We start from the raw sequence: 23031 nt of genomic DNA on the forward strand, positions 1-23031 counted from the left end.
TAGGATAAAGTTTTGGTTACTGCCAAGGGACTAACGTACCAAAGAACTCGGTGCCATATCACTGCCAAGGGACTAACGTGATAAGACATAACTTATTGCTGCTCAGGGACTAACGCAATAAGTCATGATTTGGACTGAAATTGAAATTGAAATAGAAATAGGATTGGAAATAAAATTTGGAAATAGGATTGGAAATAGGATTGAATTAGGATTGGAAATCAGTTAGGAATAGGAATGGGAAAATAGGAGTTGGGAAACAAGTTTTGTGGTAAAGACCACTTCCTTGTCATCAGTTTGGAATAGCAGTTGGGAGACAAGTTTGTGGTAAAGACCATTTTCCTTGTCATCAAGTTTGGAATAGCAGTTGTTTGGAGACTCACGACTCGAGGGTCGGAGAAAATGGCACGTCAAATGATTTACGACTCGCGGGTTGGTGGGAAACGATATGTTTAGAAACTCATGACTCGAGGATCGGATATTCACGACTCGAGGGTCGGAGAACACGTCTATCACATCATGAGGGTTGGAAACTCACTTATCACAACACAAGGGTTGGGAACTCATGACACGTGGGTCGGAAACTGAATTTTTGTAGTATTTGAATGTACTAGATGATATGTATATGCTAATGCGTATGTATATGTTTTATGAGTGAAATGAACAACAAGGTTGTTATCATCGGTAAGGTTACCGGAAGGCATCGATCAGGTGATAAACATTCAGTAAGGTTACTGGCATCGGTAAGGTTACGGGGAAGCCAGGTGGGCAATGTAGCTTAGAACCAGAGTTTTGAATTGGATGTTTTGATATATGGGATAATGCTTATGCTCATGCTTATGTTGATTGATGTAATGAGTGGAACAAAATAATGTCTTCTATAAGACTACCTGAAAAAGGTTTTCGGAATGGACGTGAACATTTATCTTAAAGAAGACTACCTTAAAAAGGTTTTCAACAAAGAAAGAGGAATGTCTTAAGGGTGACTACCTGAAAAGGCTGGAAAAATAATATCCTTAAAAGACTACCTAAAAGGTTTTTGGAAAGACTAATAAATGTCTTAGAAAAGACTATTTAGAATGAAAATGTCTTACAGAAGACTACCTGAAAATGTGTGGTGTAATGTATCGACCAATGTATGTAATGCCTGATTTATATATATTTGCATGATGCCCCAATGATAGGTTGTTGATAACCAAGGCGTATACTAGCTTGCTAATGTTATGAGGTTGTTGGATGCTAGCACGATTTCCCAATACCTATTTTGTTTGAACTTTGAAGATCATAGTTAGGAGGAAGATTGATTCGAGGTTGTAAAGTATGAAGACGTCTTTTCCTTTTGTTGTGCGTCTTACGAATTTGATATCCATTGCCCCAGTATTTTCGTGGAAGAAGATGCTTATGAGGGAAGTGCCCCAAGAAATAGCCTTGTCATATGCTTCGACGTTTAGATTGAAGGGTGTGCCCCTGACTTCCCGGATATGGAGGGTTATCCATGGTGTTCTATCCTTTTGAATTAGAATTTGTCCCATGTTTGACATGCCCCTGATTGAAATTGCTTCGAGATGTGACCAAGGTCGATTGAACCTTTAGGATGAATGCCCCTAGTTAATAGGATGTTTTGATTGTATGCCCCTGTTTAGGAAAACCCTCTGGACGTGGTTTCCCCATTCAAGAGTTTTTGTCAGACATGATCGCCTTTGGTTAAACCAATTTCGAGATCTCCTTGAGTGCTAAGTATTTGTTCGTAAATGACGTTGTACCCTTTGAGAAGTAACTCCATCGCAATGCGTATGCAAGTTTTGAAATCGAAGCCGTTATGAATTAGGACTGGATGATTAGAAATGAATGTTTGAAGAAGCGTAGTGGTTAGAAATAGTTTTAACAAACCTAGGAGTCAGTATAACAAAATCCTGCTTAATATGCTTTCGTAGTTAACCTTGCCTCAATTAGGACTTTTGAATGTTGTAACTTGGCTTGGTTCAAGGTTTAAGAAACAACGGATGTAAGGCTCAAAATTTATTTAACCCACCCATTTCTCCTTGATGTTCTCCAAGTCCTAAAGATTCGCCTAATCCAATGAATGTGCGTTGTTTGTAAGAGAATCGTTTCAGTTTCAATGTTGAGCAGAAGCCTTAGAGATTCAAGCATGGATGAAAAGAAGCTGTAAAGATCCAAGCATAGACGAGAAGCTTCGATGATTTAGCAGTCACAAGATCGTACTTTGTATTTTGCCTTTGTTTTGTTTTTATCCCTTATTTTTGCATGAACCAATTCTCTTGAATTTGATCCATCGGGATCCCCTAATTTTGCCTAAGTCTTTTGATTTGTTTTCATGGAATTTTCCATTTCGACTTAGCGGGTGCTTTCTTTTTTTTGAATACTCCTTTGAAAATATTGATCCTTGGATATTGAATGTCGCGACTGCCATGTTGATTTTGATTCGTAAGCTTCAAATTTGATGGTCCTCGATCTTGAATGATGTATTGAGGAAGAAGATGTTGTGAATGTTATCTCCATTGCTTCCTCAATCTTGGATGAATGCGAGGAATAAGATATGCTTGAACCTTATGCTTGAACCTTATGCTTGAACCTTACTTGTATTGACTGATTCTCTTTACAACCAAAATACGCCATTGAATTAATTGAAATCTACCCTGCCCCTGGTTAAAATCAAGGTTTATTTGAAAAGTAGAAACAAACTCCAACTCCTGGCTCGAGGGGGTAACGAGGGATTAACATCCTTATATCTCCACTGTTTGGGAATTGAAACAATGCCTGTACATCCTCGGCTCGATCTTACCTTGAAAGCATATGTTTAGCGAGACTTAGTTATTTGTATTCGTCATTCTCCCTTAAGTTTGTTAATAATTGAAAGTCGAAATTGAAAATAGAATAGAAGGGTGCGAGTGGAAAGTTGTAGTAGTGAGCGAATGAAGCGAATGAATTGATTTCAAAACATGCATGATTATTTTATTGAATTATTATTCGAAAGGTACAACGTTTTACATCAAATAGCACTTTGTGATCGTAGAAATTACAACTTGAAATGATAAACCTATTTATCCTAGGGACAATCTCCTTCGTGGATCCGTTGACCTTGTTTTACTCCTTGGTTCATGGACTTGTAGAAATAAAGGGTAATCTCGAACTTTCCTTGGGCACGTCAAACCTGTCGGGAATAAACTGTTAGCGGTGGGTTTTTGTCGTTTCGGAACTTCATGAGTTTCCTTAGACTGAACCTCTTTTGCTTTTCTAGAGGATAGTATCATACCATTCGCAATCTTCGGAGTTCGTAGATTGATGAAGAAGACTTATGGCCCTTTTGCCCCTTAGTGTGGAGTTGGCATATGTCGACTTCCCTCCATCGTAGTTATGCGTCTTTGTTCAGGATATTGTCCCAATTGGACTAATCCTTGCCCCAAGTTATCGTAGAGCGTCCTTGTAAGCTCTGCTATGTTCATAGATGAACCCCTTATGACTAGATACCCCTTGAGTGTATCTATGAGGGTACTCTTTTGTTGAACTAATCCTTGCTCGGTGATAACCTTTATTGTATTTATAATCTTGTTATGACAAGGCATGGACATGCGGCTGGCATGGTGAAAGACATCCTCTTTTCCTTAGTTAGGCCAAGATCGTTCTCAATAATTTATCCGCCTTTCTCCATAGTTGATGATCCTCTTTGGTCTTCTTCGTGACTATCGGGAAATTGGCTAGCATGGTAAGTATAGATGCGGGCGAAGATAGAAATTCAAGTGTAAATGTAAATGTATGAATGCATGAGAATGCGAATGCACGCGTATGCAAAGGTCCTTTTTTTTTACGTATTATAACTGTAACACCCCAATTCTACCCACGAAATTTAAATAAAATCAGAGTATAAAAATTCACAAAATAAGCAATTGAGGTATCACATATTCATTATCAAAGACAAATCACCTCGTCACATAAAGCAGATACATAGCATTCATAAAAAAAATATGGGAGATCCGACAACATCGAATGATAGTCTTTAACATAAAACAACTTCCATAGAAGTGCAACGGAAACTCAACAATTAGTTCAAAGATTTCATAGCATCTTAATTCAACAATTAACGCAATTAAAGTGACAATCTCAAATAAACAACTCAAGTATTTGCCAAAACATAATAAATCAATAGCAAGTAAATTGACGCGTTCGTCCCCCCGAGTGCTACGTATCAGAGCGACAACGACTCAAGACCAACTCGGCTAACCTCCTCTCAATGCGAATCACCTGCACGTTACCAATATAAAGGCAACGGCGAAACAAAGAAAGGGTGAGATATCAATTCATATAATTGAGCGCATGATAAATTATATATTAGAAATTAGACATATTCGGTTAATCGCATTCACAAGTATTGATATTCTCATATTATTCACCAAGTCATTAATTCACAATTCAAATACTTCTGTCATATAACAAGTCACAAAATTACAATCACAATATAGTCACAAAACGTCACAATGTATAAATCACATAAGACACATGGGACACGACTCATGTATATGCATGTGGTACCAATCGGAGCTTCAGCTCCCGTCACCAATTGCCATTTGGCCCGTCATGTTTGCCATAGTTTTCAGGCCATCATGTTTGCCATAGTTTTCAGGCCGTCATGTTTGCCATAGTTTTCAGGCCGTCACAGAGTATATGCAAATGTATGTGACTCGATGAACCGAACATCACACAACATCATCATCATCATTTACTTCACGAAATATTCATCACAAGGCACACGCCCATATCAAAATTTATCATTATTAACTCAAGTAATAACACTCACACATTTTACGACAACATCACGTAAACAACGGAACAATTCCGGAAATTCACCAAATCAACGAACGAATACCATTAGCAAAAGAATCACAAAGATATTCACAACAATCACATTCACGGTCAAATTCACAAGATACCGTAATTTACCGCTAAACCGAATAGTTAATCTAAGTTTAATTTATTCTAATTAAATAGGCTTATTAAAAATTAATTCAACTATTAATTTAATCGACCGATTAATATTACAATTTCCACAAAAGAACACCACCGTGTTAATGTACTAATTAAGCTTAGCTACCACGTCAATTTTCGTCAAATTCCGGACAACTAAATATACCGCTTAAATCGGTTATTTCGATCAAACGGGTCTGTTTTATATTTACTAGTCCTGTACTACTGTTTTTAATTTATTTCATTTCAAAACCAGTTTCATTCCATTTGATTGTACTACACTATTATATTATATATATATTACTCAAATAATATGTGTCTACTGTGAACATTTATTTTCTAAACACCATCTTATTTCTAGCTACATTGGAATAGGAAATAACATGGTATTTTAGTGCTACTAGTTTAGACCCTAAATCATTATTTCATTCCATCTTTTAAGTATCAATAAAATATAGTATATGTTTTAATTGTCTACTACATAGGTTTCTCATGCTCACATATTCCAACTAGTTTAATGGCTTAATAATTAGACAATAATAAATCTCTACTAGTTCACTTAGATTGTCTATGAATTCACCAAACCAAATATAATGTCTATTTAGACACAGAATCAATTTTTTTCCATTTTAAAAAAAACATGTGCCATTCCTATTATACTACACTATTATATGCTCTTAAGTAACAGTTAGAACAACCAACAGAACATGACAATTGAAACTGCATAGAACAAAAAAAACAACAAAGTCAAACACACTAGGTGCCTTCGGCAACCCTCTACACACAGCCAAATTTGTGTCTTTTATTTAATACCCCACATTTTTTTTCCAGGATACACAAACAGTACCCACAACAACAAACAATGACAAATAGCAACAAACAGAGTTCAAATTTCAGTATAAATCAACACAGTGAAATATTAACCTAAATCCCTAATTCCCACATATAATTTCTCATGAACCCCATTATAGGAAGAAAAACCCCACCCTTACCTTGGATTGAGTGCAGCTCTAATGGATTCTTGGAGAAATTTGGAGAAAATAGCTCTTGAATGGAATTCCTCTTTGGCCTCCTTTTTCTCTCTAAAACCCTAGTTTTCTTCTCTTCCAACAAAATGACTACTCTACTTTCTATTTTTTTTTTCTGGTTTTTCTACCCAACAAAACCTATTTTCCATTTAATAACATATTTGGGCTTAATATACTAACACCACATTTCTATCCCTCACTAAATAAAAATAGGCCCATTATTCTCCTCAACATAAAATAAATAAATCAAATTACTACTTCTAATAATATTCCACTATTATTCTATTAAAACAAAATATTCGATTATTTAATATACCGGTTAATACTCAATAACTAATATTTACGGTCTAATCTCAATTACTCAGAAAATTTCCAAAACGCTACATATTAGATTATTAATATTTCTAATACTAAAAATATTAAAATTTTCGATTAAATGTCGATCCGCTATTCCGAACTAATACCGACTAAATCGCTTCAAAACGCGAAAATTCAATAAACATCACAAACGTCTAAATTAAGCGAATAAATAAATTTCCGGGCGTTACAACTCTCCCCCACTAGAATATTTTCGTCCTCGAAAATAGAAATTTACCTGATTCAAATAACTCGGGATAGGAGTCTCGCATTTTGCTCTCCAGCTCCCAGGTTAGGCTCTCACCAGCAGCTCCCAACCAGACAACTTTCACCAATGGAATCTCTTTGCCTCTTAGAACCTTCACTTCGCGATCCATAATTCGCACAGGCATCGTCTCTACTGTGAGATTATCGCGCACTTGCACATCGTCCATCCGAATCACATGAGACGGATCTGAAACATACTTCCGGAGTTGTGACACATGAAACACATCGTGCAAATTAGCAAGATTTGGCGGTAACGCCACACGATAAGCAACTTTCCCCACACGATCTGATATTTGATACGGACCGATAAAGCGAGGAGTGAGCTTCTTAGACTTTAGAGCTCGCCCAACACCAGTCACAGGTGTGACTCTCAAAAACACATGATCACCAGCTTGGAATTCCAAATCTTTTCTTCTTTTGTCATGGTAACTTTTCTGCCTACTCTGAGAAGCTTTCATCTTATCTCGAATAAGTTTCACTTTCTCCGTAGTCTCTCTAACAATCTCAGGTCCAAGTACCACACTCTCTCCCGACTCGTGCCAACATAACGGAGTCCTACACCTCCGACCATACAACGCCTCAAAAGGTGCCATTCCAATACTAGAATGGTAACTGTTATTGTAAGTGAACTCAATCAACGGAAGATAAGTATCCCACGAACCTCCCTGCTCAAGAACACATGCTCTCAATAAATCTTCCAATGATTGAATAGTCCTCTCGGTCTGACCATCTGTCTGCGGATGATACGCCGTACTCAACCTCAACTTAGAACCCAACGCCTCTTGCAAACTTCTCCAGAAATTGGAAGTAAACCTCGGATCTCTATCCGACACAATACACAAAGGTACACCATGCAACTTCACGATCACCCTGACATATATCTCTGCTAACTTCGCAATCGGGAATGTGATGTTAATAGGTATAAAGTGTGCCGACTTCGTAAGCCTATCAACAATCACCCAAATCGAGTCAAATCCTCTTAAGGTATTAGGTAATCCCGTTACAAAGTCCATCGAAATGCTATCCCATTTCCATTCTGGAACTTCTAATGGTTGCATCAATCCTGTAGGCTTCTGATGTTCGATCTTTGACTTCTGACAAGTCAAACAAGCATACACAAACTGTGCCACATCACGTTTCATACCAGGCCACCAAAACAAACCCTTCAAGTCTTGATACATCTTTGTAGCTCCTGGATGAATACTCAATTTGCTTCTATGACTCTCTTCAAGAATCGCCTTCTTAATCTCTTCATCATCAGGAATGCAAATACGATCTCGGAATCTCAACACACCACGTGCATCTAACCTGAAATCACCATTCTCAAGTTGATTGGTTCCTACCATCAAATCCACCAACTTCCCATCTAGCTTCTGAGCCTCTCTGATATTGTCAAGAAAGTCATTGTTAATCTTTAACATTCCCAACATAACACTATGCGGTGTCACTTCGCATACCAAACTCAAGTCTCGGAACTGCTCAATCAACTCCAACTCTTTAACCATCATGGCCGACATATGCAAAGTCTTTCGGCTCAAAGCATCAGCCACTACATTTGCTTTTCCAGGATGATAGTTCAAACTGAAATCATAATCCTTCAACAATTCAAGCCACCTTCGCTGCCTCATATTCAACTCTTTTTGATCGAACAGGTACTTCAAACTCTTATGGTCGCTAAACACTTCAAATCTAGAACCATAAAGATAATATCTCCAAATTTTTAACGCAAAGACCACAGCAGCCAACTCAAGATCATGCGTAGGATAATTCTTTTCATGGGTCCTCAATTGCCTAGACGCGTAAGCAACCACTTTACCGTTCTGCATAAGCACACCACCTAACCCCATCAGACAAGCATCACAGTACACAACAAAAGGCTCTCCTGAATTAGGCAAAGTCAAAACTGGAGCCGACGTCAACCTCTTCTTCAACTCATTGAAACTCTCTTCACATTGAACATCCCACACAAACGCCTTTCCTTTGCAAGTCAATCTCGTCAATGGAAGTGCCAACTTAGAAAATCCTTCGATAAACCGTCTATAGTAACCGGCCAAACCCAAGAAGCTTCTAATCTCAGTAGCTGACTTCGGAGTCTCCCATTGTAACACAGCATCAACTTTAGAAGGATCCACGGCAATGCCACTACCAGAAATGACATGACCAAGGAAACTAACTTCATGCAACCAAAATTCACACTTAGACAACTTGGCATACAATTGCTTCTCTTTCAAAACTTGTAACACAATCCTCAAATGCTCTTCATGCTCTTCTTCAGATTTAGAGTAGATGAGAATGTCATCAATGAATACCACCACGAACCGATCCAAGTAAGTATGAAAAATACGGTTCATGTACTCCATGAATACTCCCGGCGCATTAGTGACACCGAAGGGCATCACCGAATACTCGTAGTGTCCATACCGAGTCCTGAACGCGGTCTTCTGAATGTCATCTTCTTTTACTTTAATCTGGTGATATCCGGACCTCAAATCAATCTTAGAAAACACACTAGCACCCACTAACTGATCCATCAAGTCATCGATTCTTGGAAGTGGATACTTGTTCTTTATCGTCACTTTATTCAACTGCCGATAATCAACACAAAGTCTCATACTTCCATCTTTCTTCTTTACAAGCAATACGGGTGCTCCCCACGGTGATACACTTGGTCTTACAAACTTCTTCTCAAGCAATTCTTCTAATTGCTTCTTCAATTCAGATAACTCCGATGCAGACATCCTGTACGGTGCCATAGAAACAGGTCTGGTACCAGGTACAAGATCAATCGTAAACTCAACTTCTCTTTCTGGAGGTACATCAGGGATGTCATCAGGAAACACTTCAGAAAATTCTCTCACCACCTTTAACTCATCAATTCGAACTTGATTCTCAAAAGACAAGGACGCCATCAATGAGAACATTTGCGCTTCGTCTTGCATCAGTTGCTTCAACTGCTTACCGGTCAACAAACCAACTCCTTCTTCTTCAAGAGAAGAAAATCTCACCGTGTTGTTAAAACAATTGATATGAACATAGTTGCGTTTCAACCAATTCATACCCAATACCACATCCAAACCAACAAGCGGTAAACACACAAAGTCAACAACAAAGTCTCTATCAAAGATTGACAAAGGACAATTCAAACACATTAGAGAAGTAGTCACCGTTCCCTTAGCGGGGAGTTCGACAACCATTTCTCCATTCATAGCAGACAAGGTAAGACCCAATCTTTTTACACAATCAGCAGCAATAAAACAATGAGTGGCACCGGTATCAAGAATAGTAATTAAAGGAATGCTATTAATGAAACAAGTACCTCTAACAAGGCCATCCTCACTAGATGTCTGAGTTCCTGACAAAGCAAACACTTTACCACCTACAGCTGTCTTCTTTGGCTTCTGACACTGGCTATCAATATGCCCCTCCGCACCACAGTTAAAGCAAACAACATCCTTATGCTTACAATCAGATAACATGTGTCCCGTCTTACCACAACGGTAACACCTCTTCACATCAGCAGTACATGCATTGCTCTTATGACCAGGTCGACCACACTTGAAGCATACAACCCTAGCAGGAGCGTCTCCCCCACTAGTCTTATGACCATGAGCAACTCTTTGCTTCCCTTTACCAGCATCATATGGTTTCTCACGACTTTGTTGATTCTTGCCCCTCTTCTCATTAATAACACGATAATGAGCATTGTTGTCCTCCTCATAAATCCGACAACTATCCACCAAATCAGCAAAAATACGGATCTTCTGGTAACTAACCGCTTTCCTGATTTCTGGACGCAACCCATTCTCAAACTTGATACACTTGGAAAACTCACCATTCGCACCATCATAGTATTGGTAAAACTTAGCCAACTCACCAAACTTAGCAGCATACTCCACAACAGACTTGTTCCCTTGTTTCAGCTCAAGGAACTCAATCTCCTTCTTACCACGGACATCCTCAGGAAAGTATTTCCTTAAGAACTCCATGCGAAACGCAATCCAAGTGATCTCCTCACCATGAGCCTCCAACCTCCTACGGGTCTCTAGCCACCAATCATCCGCTTCCTTAGCCAGCATATGAGTGCCATATCTAACCTTCTGTGCAGGAGTGCAATCCATAACACGGAAGATTCGCTCGATCTCCTTCAACCAATCAAGGGCACCATCGGGATCATGCGTACCCTTGAACATTGGCGGATTCTCCCTCTGGAAAGTCGCCAAACTACGAGATCCAGCACTCTCGTCAGCATTTGGTTGGTTCTGCATAGCCTGAGCCATCGCTTCCAAAGCAGCAGCTATCGCAGCATCATTCCTCCCAGCCATAGCTCCACTACAACACAAAAACAATCAGCACAAACAACAATACACAATTGTTAGTCTACCCTACGACTCGACACTTGGCCGGACAAGACCGACCTGCTCTGATACCACTAATGTAACACCCCAATTCTACCCACGAAATTTAAATAAAATCAGAGTATAAAAATTCACAAAATAAGCAATTGAGGTATCACATATTCATTATCAAAGACAAATCACCTCGTCGCATAAAGCAGATACATAGCATTCATAAAAAAAATATGGGAGATCCGACAACATCGAATGATAGTCTTTAACATAAAACAACTTCCATAGAAGTGCAACGGAAACTCAACAATTAGTTCAAAGATTTCATAGCATCTTAATTCAACAATTAACGCAATTAAAGTGACAATCTCAAATAAACAACTCAAGTATTTGCCAAAACATAATAAATCAATAGCAAGTAAATTGACGCGTTCGTCCCCCCGAGTGCTACGTATCAGAGCGACAACGACTCAAGACCAACTCGGCTAACCTCCTCTCAATGCGAATCACCTGCACGTTACCAATATAAAGGCAACGGCGAAACAAAGAAAGGGTGAGATATCAATTCATATAATTGAGCGCATGATAAATTATATATTAGAAATTAGACATATTCGGTTAATCGCATTCACAAGTATTGATATTCTCATATTATTCACCAAGTCATTAATTCACAATTCAAATACTTCTGTCATATAACAAGTCACAAAATTACAATCACAATATAGTCACAAAACGTCACAATGTATAAATCACATAAGACACATGGGACACGACTCATGTATATGCATGTGGTACCAATCGGAGCTTCAGCTCCCGTCACCAATTGCCATTTGGCCCGTCATGTTTGCCATAGTTTTCAGGCCATCATGTTTGCCATAGTTTTCAGGCCGTCATGTTTGCCATAGTTTTCAGGCCGTCACAGAGTATATGCAAATGTATGTGACTCGATGAACCGAACATCACACAACATCATCATCATCATTTACTTCACGAAATATTCATCACAAGGCACACGCCCATATCAAAATTATCATTATTAACTCAAGTAATAACACTCACACGTTTTACGACAACATCACGTAAACAACGGAACAATTCCGGAAATTCACCAAATCAACGAACGAATACCATTAGCAAAAGAATCACAAAGATATTCACAACAATCACATTCAAGGTCAAATTCACAAGATACCGTAATTTACCGCTAAACCGAATAGTTAATCTAAGTTTAATTTATTCTAATTAAATAGGCTTATTAAAAATTAATTCAACTATTAATTTAATCGACCGATTAATATTACAATTTCCACAAAAGAACACCACCGTGTTAATGTACTAATTAAGCTTAGCTACCACGTCAATTTTCGTCAAATTCCGGACAACTAAATATACCGCTTAAATCGGTTATTTCGATCAAACGGGTCTGTTTTATATTTACTAGTCCTGTACTACTGTTTTTAATTTATTTCATTTCAAAACCAGTTTCATTCCATTTGATTGTACTACACTATTATATTATATATATATTACTCAAATAATATGTGTCTACTGTGAACATTTATTTTCTAAACACCATCTTATTTCTAGCTACATTGGAATAGGAAATAACATGGTATTTTAGTGCTACTAGTTTAGACCCTAAATCATTATTTCATTCCATCTTTTAAGTATCAATAAAATATAGTATATGTTTTAATTGTCTACTACATAGGTTTCTCATGCTCACATATTCCAACTAGTTTAATGGCTTAATAATTAGACAATAGTAAATCTCTACTAGTTCACTTAGATTGTCTATGAATTCACCAAACCAAATATAATGTCTATTTAGACACAGAATCAATTTTTTTCCATTTTAAAAAAAACATGTGCCATTCCTATTATACTACACTATTATATGCTCTTAAGTAACAGTTAGAACAACCAACAGAACATGACAATTGAAACTGCATAGAACAAAAAAAACAACAAAGTCAAACACACTAGGTGCCTTCGGCAACCCTCTACACACAGCCAAATTTGTGTCTTTTATTTAATACCCCACTTTTTTTTTCCAGGATACACAAACAGTACCCACAACAACAAACAATGACAAATAGCAACAAACAGAGTTCAAATTTCAGTATAAATCAACACAGTGAAATATTAACCTAAATCCCTAATTCCCACATATAATTTCTCATGAACCCCATTATAGGAAGAATAACCCCACCCTTACCTTGGATTGAGTGCAGCTCTAATGGATTCTTGGAGAAATTTGGAGAAAATAGCTCTTGAATGGAATTCCTCTTTGGCCTCCTTTTTCTCTCTAAAACCCTAGTTTTCTTCTCTTCCAACAAAATGACTACTCTACTTTCTATTTTTTTTTCTGGTTTTTCTACCCAACAAAACCTATTTTCCATTTAATAACATATTTGGGCTTAATATACTAACACCACATTTCTATCCCTCACTAAATAAAAATAGGCCCATTATTCTCCTCAACATAAAATAAATAAATCAAATTGCTACTTCTAATAATATTCCACTATTATTCTATTAAAACAAAATATTCGATTATTTAATATACCGGTTAATACTCAATAACTAATATTTACGGTCTAATCTCAATTACTCAGAAAATTTCCAAAACGCTACATATTAGATTATTAATATTTCTAATACTAAAAATATTAAAATTTTCGATTAAATGTCGATCCGCTATTCCGAACTAATACCGACTAAATCGCTTCAAAACGCGAAAATTCAATAAACATCACAAACGTCTAAATTAATCGAATAAATAAATTTCCGGGCGTTACAATAACCCCTTGTATGTAATGCAATGCGGACGTGCGATATATATAATCCTAAGTATAGCCTATGCGGATTTAGGGATGACATCAGACTCTAATGAAATACTTGCAAGCTAGATATTTTAACATGTTAATGGGAATAGATTAGGACGTGCACGGAAAGTAGCAGCTGATGACCATTCAAGACAGTCACCAAGTCTCATGACCTTCGAGAGGTCGTTCGACATGTACTTACGAAGTTGTCCCTCGTGGGAAGGTTCTCTATGTGGAACGCAGCCTATCTAAGGACGATATTGGAGAAAATGAAATCCCTACAGGCTAGGGATGAAAGATGTACAAATGGGAATTCAAAACCCTACGAGTTAGGGGATGCGCGGGAGCAAGCACGGGGTGACCGTTCAAGACAGTCACTAAATCTCATGACCATCGAGAGTCCAATCGACATGCGTTAATGAAGATGTCCTTCGTACGAAGGATACAATTTTAGGAATAGGATCCCTATAGGCTAGGGAATGCCTAGAGGGAAGCACGGGGTGGCCATTCAAGATAGTCGCAAGGTCGCATGGCCATCGAGAGGCCAATCGATGTGCATTAATAAATATGTCCTTCGCGAGAAGGACGCGTAGTTATAGAAGTACAAGGATATAAAAGGAAAGTCCCTACAGGCTAGGGAATGCGTAGATACAAGCGTGGGGTGACTGTTCATGACAGCCACTAAGTCTCATGGCCATCGAGAGGCCAATCAACGTGCATAAATGAAGATGTCCTTCGTAGGAAGGACACGTAATTGCAAGAATACAAAGATATAAAAATAAAATCCCTACAAGCTAGGGAATGCATAGATGGTGATGTCCTTCGTGGGAAAGACGTGGTCTTTGAAATTAGAGTCCCTACAGGCTAGGGACCACGTAGGGATACCTGCAAAATTGAAACGCATAGATATTCAAAGTATATAAATTGCAAACATATAATAAGCACAGAAACACAAAAGTCCTAGGTTCGGCATGACGGCTTAGGGAGGCTACCCTTCCCATTGGTATGTTCTAAACAAGGGTCTCATGGGGTCGTTCGTAGCCTGCGAGACTTTTTGTCTCTTTGGATTTTAGAACAACTCATTTTATCCAATGAGGTTCAAATTTTTGGGGTAGGTTCTCGGAGAGATCAGCTAAATATCCAGTCCTGCCCTCAACAAAGTCAAGCCTTGTTTTGGACATTTCCGTATATTCAACCCACTCCGAGTGGAGTTATCAATGAGACTCGTAGGCGATTCAAGTCCCCCCTGATCTCAAGGATAACTCCCACACTTAGGTTTAACAACAATTTATATTATCCCAGAAGTACGGTAAAACAAATAAGCAGTTAAATATATATTGAAATTACTGTAAAAAGAGAATTACGGTAGTTTAAGACAGTAAATAAATAAATAAAAAATTTAAATTTAAATATTTAAAACTAACCTCGAAATCCAGCCGCTTATAATTTAAAAATATAGTACAACAGTAATTAAATAAAAATTTAAATTACTGTGATTTAAGGCTGTAAATAAATAAATAAAATAAATTTAAATATTTAAAGAACTAACCTCAAATCCGGCTGCTTATAATTTAGACAATGCATTAAAGCAGCAAATATTTAAATAAATAGATATTTATTTAAATTACGTAAATAAACGGAATTGCGGTAAATAAATGAAATGGCAAATAAATAAATAAATAATTATAAATTAAATATTTATAAAAGAAACCCATAAACCCTAAAATGGCAAATTAGCCAAACCCTAAAAAGAATTCGCCAAAACCTAAAGATTCTGCCAAAAACCTAAACCCTGCTAAATCCTAAAGGAGCATAGTAATTCACCATTATAGTGTCCCCAGCAGAGTCGCCAGCTATAGCAACCTGCCCTAAAAATTAAATTTTAGAGTCGCCACCTATTCTACCAAGGCGAATAGGAAACCTCACGCAGTTAAGAGATCGGGATAAGATACTATATTCAGGTCGAGGGAAGGTGTTAGGCACCCTCAACCCTTTCCTAAGGTTTGCACTATAGGGTTAATATTTATGGCTAACATAAAGAAAGGTAACAAACAGTTAATAGGGTAAATGGCAAATTATTAAGATTAAAGGTTTATATTTAAAGAAATAAAATCGGGAAGAAAAAATGAGATTTGTGGGGAAGGGGACACGCCTTGTTACCAAGTGCCTACGTATCTCCTTAGGGAGAATCAGAGTCAACGTAGTTCGGGAACAGGGTTGTACGCCTTAGAATTTGATATGGAGTGGTTTGAAGGCTTTTTGAATAGCCTATCGTAGTTTTGAATTTTGTGGTTTCCAAGGCATTTTGAGTTGCCTTGTCGAAAAGGATGAAAATCCGTAGTTTGATTTGAGTGTTTTAAGATTTGGCGTACAACCCTGATTTAATTTGTTACCATTAGCTGCAATAATCAATAGATTTGATTACCATGGCTAACGGATTGAAGGGAGGATTGCTAACCACTATAATTGATAGATTCGATTATCACGAATAGAAAATGTGCGTATTTTAAATAATTAATTTATTTATCGTCATTCCTCATAATCAATATATTTGATTACAAATAATAACGAATTGATAAAAATTGCTAATCATCGTAACCAATAAGATGGTTAAAACCATTTAGCAAAATAATTGTATTTTAATTTATATTATTGTATTTGATTAATTAAATTAATTGATTGTTAATCATTGCGACCAATAGGTTTAGTCGGAACGAATAACAAATTACTATGAAATAGTCGAATAATCGGGAATATAAATCGGGAAAATAATTATTATAATCCTAATCCTAATTCATATTATAATCATAATTTGGATAAATTAATTAAATCAAAATAGAATCATTTACTAATTAATCTAAATACTTATATAATAAAACAAATAAAAAAAACCTGGATTTTAATTCTGTGGGGTGAGCCATTGAAAGTGCATGATGGACCCTCGCTTTTGGGGCGTTAGATTTGGATCATGGGATATCCAATGGTGAAGAACCGAGGCTGCATCATACTCCTGATAGAGGTGCGTGTATAGGATCTGTATATAGAAGTTTATTGAAAAAATTGTAGAAAACGTTGCAGAGGCCAGGGATCGAACCCTGGACCTCACGAATGCCAAACGCCTTAACCATCCAACCAAACGTTTTTCTTTGTCTGTAAACCCCTTTCAACATAACAAATATGAATAATAATGGTAGAAGTCAAATGCAAACCAAACGTGGGCCCTAGCGTGTCCCAACAAGCCAATGACGTACTGAGAGGAATCCAAGACGCGTTGACCAGCCACTAACCTCTTGCCACGCGCGCGGAGGGAAGTCAAAAGGCTGACCGACCAATGAAACGAACACACACGCGTTCCCCTTTGTCCCCTGCACTATTCATCATCTTCTCCACGCAACTTGCGGAATTTCCTACGGAATTCCCCATGGAATTTCCTGCGGATTTTCCTCTCTTCCCTACAAAAATTAGAAACTCGGTATAAAGGCGTTAGCAATGAAACCTAGGTGCCCAGACCCTCTCAAAATCCTCTCCTAAACACGATGGTGACATCGGTTTTAACTGAAACGGCCGCTATCACGCAGTTCGAAGCTTTCCAGATCGAAAGCCCTAGCCATGGAAAATCATATTATGGCCGATATAACTCTCAAACGTTGATTCAGACCTCAGATTGATGATAGGACGATTGGTTGGCGTTAAATGAGGCTGCAAGTGTCCATACGAAATTTTGAGTTTCTTGAGTTTTTTTGAAGCTTTGGAAGCCCTAGTTCCTTCACCAATTTTCCTCCTCCCCCTTCTCAATTATTTTTATAATATATATGAGGGTTCTAGGGTTTGTTATGGGCTTGGCTTTTTGCCTTATGGGAAAAATACAATTTCCATTAGAAAGTATTATAAAACTTTCTATTTTGCCTTTAATTTTGATCGAATCTTTCTTGCCACAATTTTAATCCATATATTTGACATATTGGTTAATTATTTTTTAGAAAAATTAATTTTGATTTAAAACAAATTATTCTAAGTTTATATGATTTGTTAATATTCAAATGAAATATAATTCAAATAAATAAAAATAAAAATTATAAAAATAGAATAATTACTTAGAGATGTTTTAAAGGCCTATGGATATGTTTGGAATCAAAATTCTAAGCCCATTAACCAAAAATCCAAGTTTTGGTCAATTAGAGTTTCATGCATCCCTTGAAAATTGCTCAACTTCTAAGCCTTGCATCTCCTTCAATATTTTCCATATGACCATGTTCTAGGCCTTTTTGGAAAGCTCAAAGAGTCCTCTAAATGATGCCTTTGGTTTCATCTCAATTGGAGTTTCCATGCTCAAGTTATGAGCTTTGACCCAAAAAGGTATATTTTATTGACTTTTTGGAGGACCTATAATGTATTGGGCCATATCTCTTGAATGAAGCATTTTTGGCCTTGGCTTGTGAGAGGCAAAGTTGTAGAGAATCAAATTTCTTTCAGAATAGGCTTTGAGTGAGGAATTTCAGATACTCCATGTAGAAATTATGGCCAGTCAAAGTTGAGTTGACTTTTCCTATAAAAAACCCTAATTTGAACCTTTTGAATTTGTTCATTTCTGAGTTTCTATTGATGGATAATGATCAACCTTTGATCAAATGGTGGATATAACCTCACATACTTGATGTTTGACCAAGAATCTTGAAGTTTGGCTGTACTTTTACTATAGTTTACTTTTAGGTCAACATAGTCGGTTGTTGGTCATTTGAGTCATTGAGTGAGCAATCTTTGGAATGGAAGCTTGAATTTTGACATGGAGGTGCCTTGATATATGTGAGACACCTTGAGATCCATTTGAGGCTTTGAATATTCACAAAAATGGAAACCCTAGTCTTGGAGATTTTTGATTAGGAGAGAGTGACTTGAATAAGCCTTTGAACCTTGAGTTTTTTGAAAATGCATAGAGGAACCTTTGATTGAATATAAGAGGGCAAATTTTGGGGTATGACATACTTAAATTTTGCAAGTTTAACAAACTTCGTGACTTTTATGTAGTGTAGCACACGAAAATCTTTCAAAATACAAAAATTTGCAAGTTTAACGAACTTCATGACTTTTATGTAGTATAGTACACGAAAATCTTCCAAAATACCAATGTATGCAAGTTTAACGAACTTCGTGACTTTTATGTAGTATAGTACACGAAACTCATCCAAACTACCAATGTATGCAAGTTTAATGAACTTCGTGACTTTTATGTAGTATAGCACACGAAAATCTTCGAAAGGATTAAAATTTGCAAGTTTAACGAACTTCGTGACTTTTATGTAGTATAGCACACAAAAATCATCCAAAATACCAATGTATACAAGTTTAACGAACTTCATGGCTTTTATGTAGTATTGTACACGAAAATCTTCAAAAATACAAATGTATGCAAGTTTATCGAACTTCGTGAGCACACGAGAATATTCCAAAATAAAAAAATTTGCAACTTTAACAAACTTCATGACTTTTATGTAGTATAGCACACAAAAATCTTGCAAAAAACCAAATTTTACAAGTTTAACATAGTTCATGACATTTATGTAGTATTGAACATGAAAATCTTCCAAAATACCAAATTTTGCAATTTAACAAACTTCGTGACTTGTATGTAGTAAAGCACATGGAAAACTTTAAAAATACCAAAATTTGCAAGTTTAACAAACTTCGTGACTTTTATATAGTGTAGCACACGAAAATCTTCCGAAAGACCAAATTTTGCAAGTTTAACAAACTTCTTGACTTTTATGTAGTATAACACACAAGAATCTTCCAAAAGACTAAGTTTTGCAAGTTCAAACTTCATTTTATGTAGTAGCACACGAAATCTGCCAAAATATCAAAATTTTCATGTTTAACGAACTTCATGACTTTTATGTAGTATAGCATACGAAAATCTTCCAAAGACCAAATTTTGGAATTTTGACAAACTTCGTGACATTTACGTAGTATATAGCACACGAAAATTTTCCAAAAGATTAAATTTTGCTCGTTTAACAAACTTCAAGACTTTTATGTAGTATAGTACACGAAAATCATCCAAAATTCCAATGTATGCAAGTTTAATGAACTTCGTGATTTTTATGTAGTATAACACACGAAAATCTTCCAAAATTTTAAAATTTAGAAGTTTAACGAACTTCGTGACTTATTTGTAGTATAGCACACAAAAATCTTCCAAAAGACCAAAATATGCAAGTTTTAATAAATTCGTGACTTTTATGAAGTATAGCACACAAAAATCTCCCAAAAGACTAAATTTTGCAAGTTTAACAAACTTCTTGACTTTTATATAGTATAGCACATGAAAATCTTCCAAAATACCAATGTATAGAAGTTTAACTAATTCGTGACTTTTATGTAGTATAGCACAAGAAAATATTCCAAATTAAAAATTTTTGCAAGTTTAACGAATTTCGTGACTTTAATGTAGTGAAAATCTTCCAAAATATAAAAATTTGTAAGTTTAAGAAATTTCGTGACTTTTATGTAGTGTAGCACACGAAAATCTTCCAAAATATATAAATTTGCACGTTTAACAAATTTCGTGACTTTTATGTAGTATAGCACACAACAATCTTCAAAAATAACAATGTATGCAAGTTTAATGAACTTCGTGACTTTTATGTAGTATAGCACAAAAAAATCTAACAAAATACCAATGTATGCAAGTTTAACGAACACGGTGACTTTTGTGTAGTATAGCACACAAAAATCTTCCAAAAGACAAAATTTTGCAAGTTTTACAAACATCGTGACTTTTAAGTATTGTAGCACACGAAAATCTTCAAAATGACCAAATTTTGCAAGTTTAACAAACTTCTTGACTTTTATGTAATATAACACACGAGAATCTTCCAAAATAATAAGATTTGCAAGTTTAACGAACTTCGTGACTTTTAGTTGTATAGCACACAAAAGTCTTCCAAAAAACCAAAATTTGCAAGTTTAACAAACTTCGTGATCTTTACGTAGTACATAGCACACAAAAATCTTCGAAAATATCAACGTATCCAAGTTTAATGAACTTCGTGACTTTATGTAGTATATATAGCACACAAAAATCTTCGAAAATATTAAAATTCCTAACTTTATGTAGTATAACACACGGAAATCTTTAAAAAGACAAAATTTTGTAGTTTACCAATCTTCGTGACTTTTATGTAGTATATAGCACACGAAAATCTTCCAAAATACCAATGTATACAAGTTTAACGAACTTCGTGACTTTTATGTAGTATAGCACAAGAAAATCTTCCAAAATAAAAAATTTGCAAGTTTAACGAACTTCATGACTTTTATGTAGTGAAATTCTTCCAAAATATAAAAATTTGCAAGTTTAACAAACTTCGTGACTTGTATGTAGTGTTGCACACGAAAATCTTCCGAAAGACCAAATTTTGTAAGTTCAACAAACTTCTTGACTTTTATGTAGTATTGCACACGAAAGTCTTCCAAAAGACTAAATTTTACAAGTTTAACAAACTTCATGATTTTGATGTAGTATAGTAAACGGAAATTTTTCAAAACAACAATGTATGCAAGTTCAATGAACTTCGTGACTTTTATGTAGTGGCAATACCGATGTATGCAAGTTTAACGAACTTCGTAACTCTTATGTAGTATAGCACACGAAAATCTTCCAAAATACAAAAATGTGCAAGTTTAACAAACTTCGCGACTTTTATGTAGTGTAGCATACGAAAATCTTACAAAATACATAATTTTTCTAGTTTAACAAATTTATGACTTTTATGTAGTATGGCACACGAAAATCTTTCAAAAGACCAAATTTCGTAACTTTTATGTAGTATAGCACACAAAAATCTTCAAACACACCAACATATGCAAGTTTGTTGAACTTCGTGGCTTTTATGTATTATAGCATACAAAAATCCTCAAATATACCAATGTATGCAAATTTAATGAACTTCATCACTTTTATGTTGTACAGCACACGAAAATCTTTCAAAAGACCAAATTTTGAAAGTTTAACAAACTTCTGTACTTTTATTTAGTATAGCACACGAAAATCTTCTAAAAGACTAAATTTTGCAACTTTAACAAACTTCGTGACTTTTATGTAGTGTAGCACACGAAAATCTTTCAAAATACAAAAATTTGCAAGTTTAACGAACTTCATGACTTTTATGTAGTATAGTACACGAAAATCTTCCAAAATACCAATGTATGCAAGTTTAACGAACTTCGTGACTTTTATGTAGTATAGTACACGAAACTCATCCAAACTACCAATGTATGCAAGTTTAATGAACTTCGTGACTTTTATGTAGTATAGCACACGAAAATCTTCGAAAGGATTAAAATTTGCAAGTTTAACGAACTTCGTGACTTTTATATAGTATAACACACAAAAATCATCCAAAATACCAATGTATACAAGTTTAACGAACTTCATGGCTTTTATGTAGTATTGTACACGAAAATCTTCAAAAATACAAATGTATGCAAGTTTATCGAACTTCGTGAGCACACGAGAATCTTCCAAAATAAAAAAATTTGCAACTTTAACAAACTTCATGACTTTTATGTAGTATAGCACACAAAAATCTTGCAAAAAACCAAATTTTACAAGTTTAACATAGTTCATGACATTTATGTACTATTGAACATGAAAATCTTCCAAAATACCAAATTTTGCAATTTAACAAACTTCGTGACTTTTATGTAGTAAAGCACAGGGAAAACTTTAAAAATACCAAAATTTGCAAGTTTAACAAACTTCGTGACTTTTATCTAGTGTAGCACACGAAAATCTTCCGAAAGACCAAATTTTGCAAGTTTAACAAACTTCTTGACTTTTATGTAGTATAACACACAAGAATCTTCCAAAAGACCAAATTTTGCAAGTTTAACAAACTTCTTGACTTTTATGTAGTATAACACACAAGAATCTTCCAAAAGACTAAATATTGCAAGTTCAAACTTCATTTTATGTAGTAGCACACGAAATCTGCCAAAATATCAAAATTTTCATGTTTAACGAACTTCATGACTTTTATGTAGTATAGCATACGAAAATCTTCCAAAGACCAAATTTTGGAATTTTGACAAACTTCGTGACATTTACGTAGTATATAGCACACGAAAATTTTCCAAAAGATTAAATTTTGCTCGTTTAACAAACTTCAAGACTTTTATGTAGTATAGTACACGAAAATCATCCAAAATTCCAATGTATGCAAGTTT

Source organism: Vicia villosa, linkage group LG6 (genome assembly GCF_029867415.1).
Source record: "Vicia villosa cultivar HV-30 ecotype Madison, WI linkage group LG6, Vvil1.0, whole genome shotgun sequence".
NCBI classification, from domain to species: Eukaryota; Viridiplantae; Streptophyta; class Magnoliopsida; order Fabales; family Fabaceae; genus Vicia; species Vicia villosa.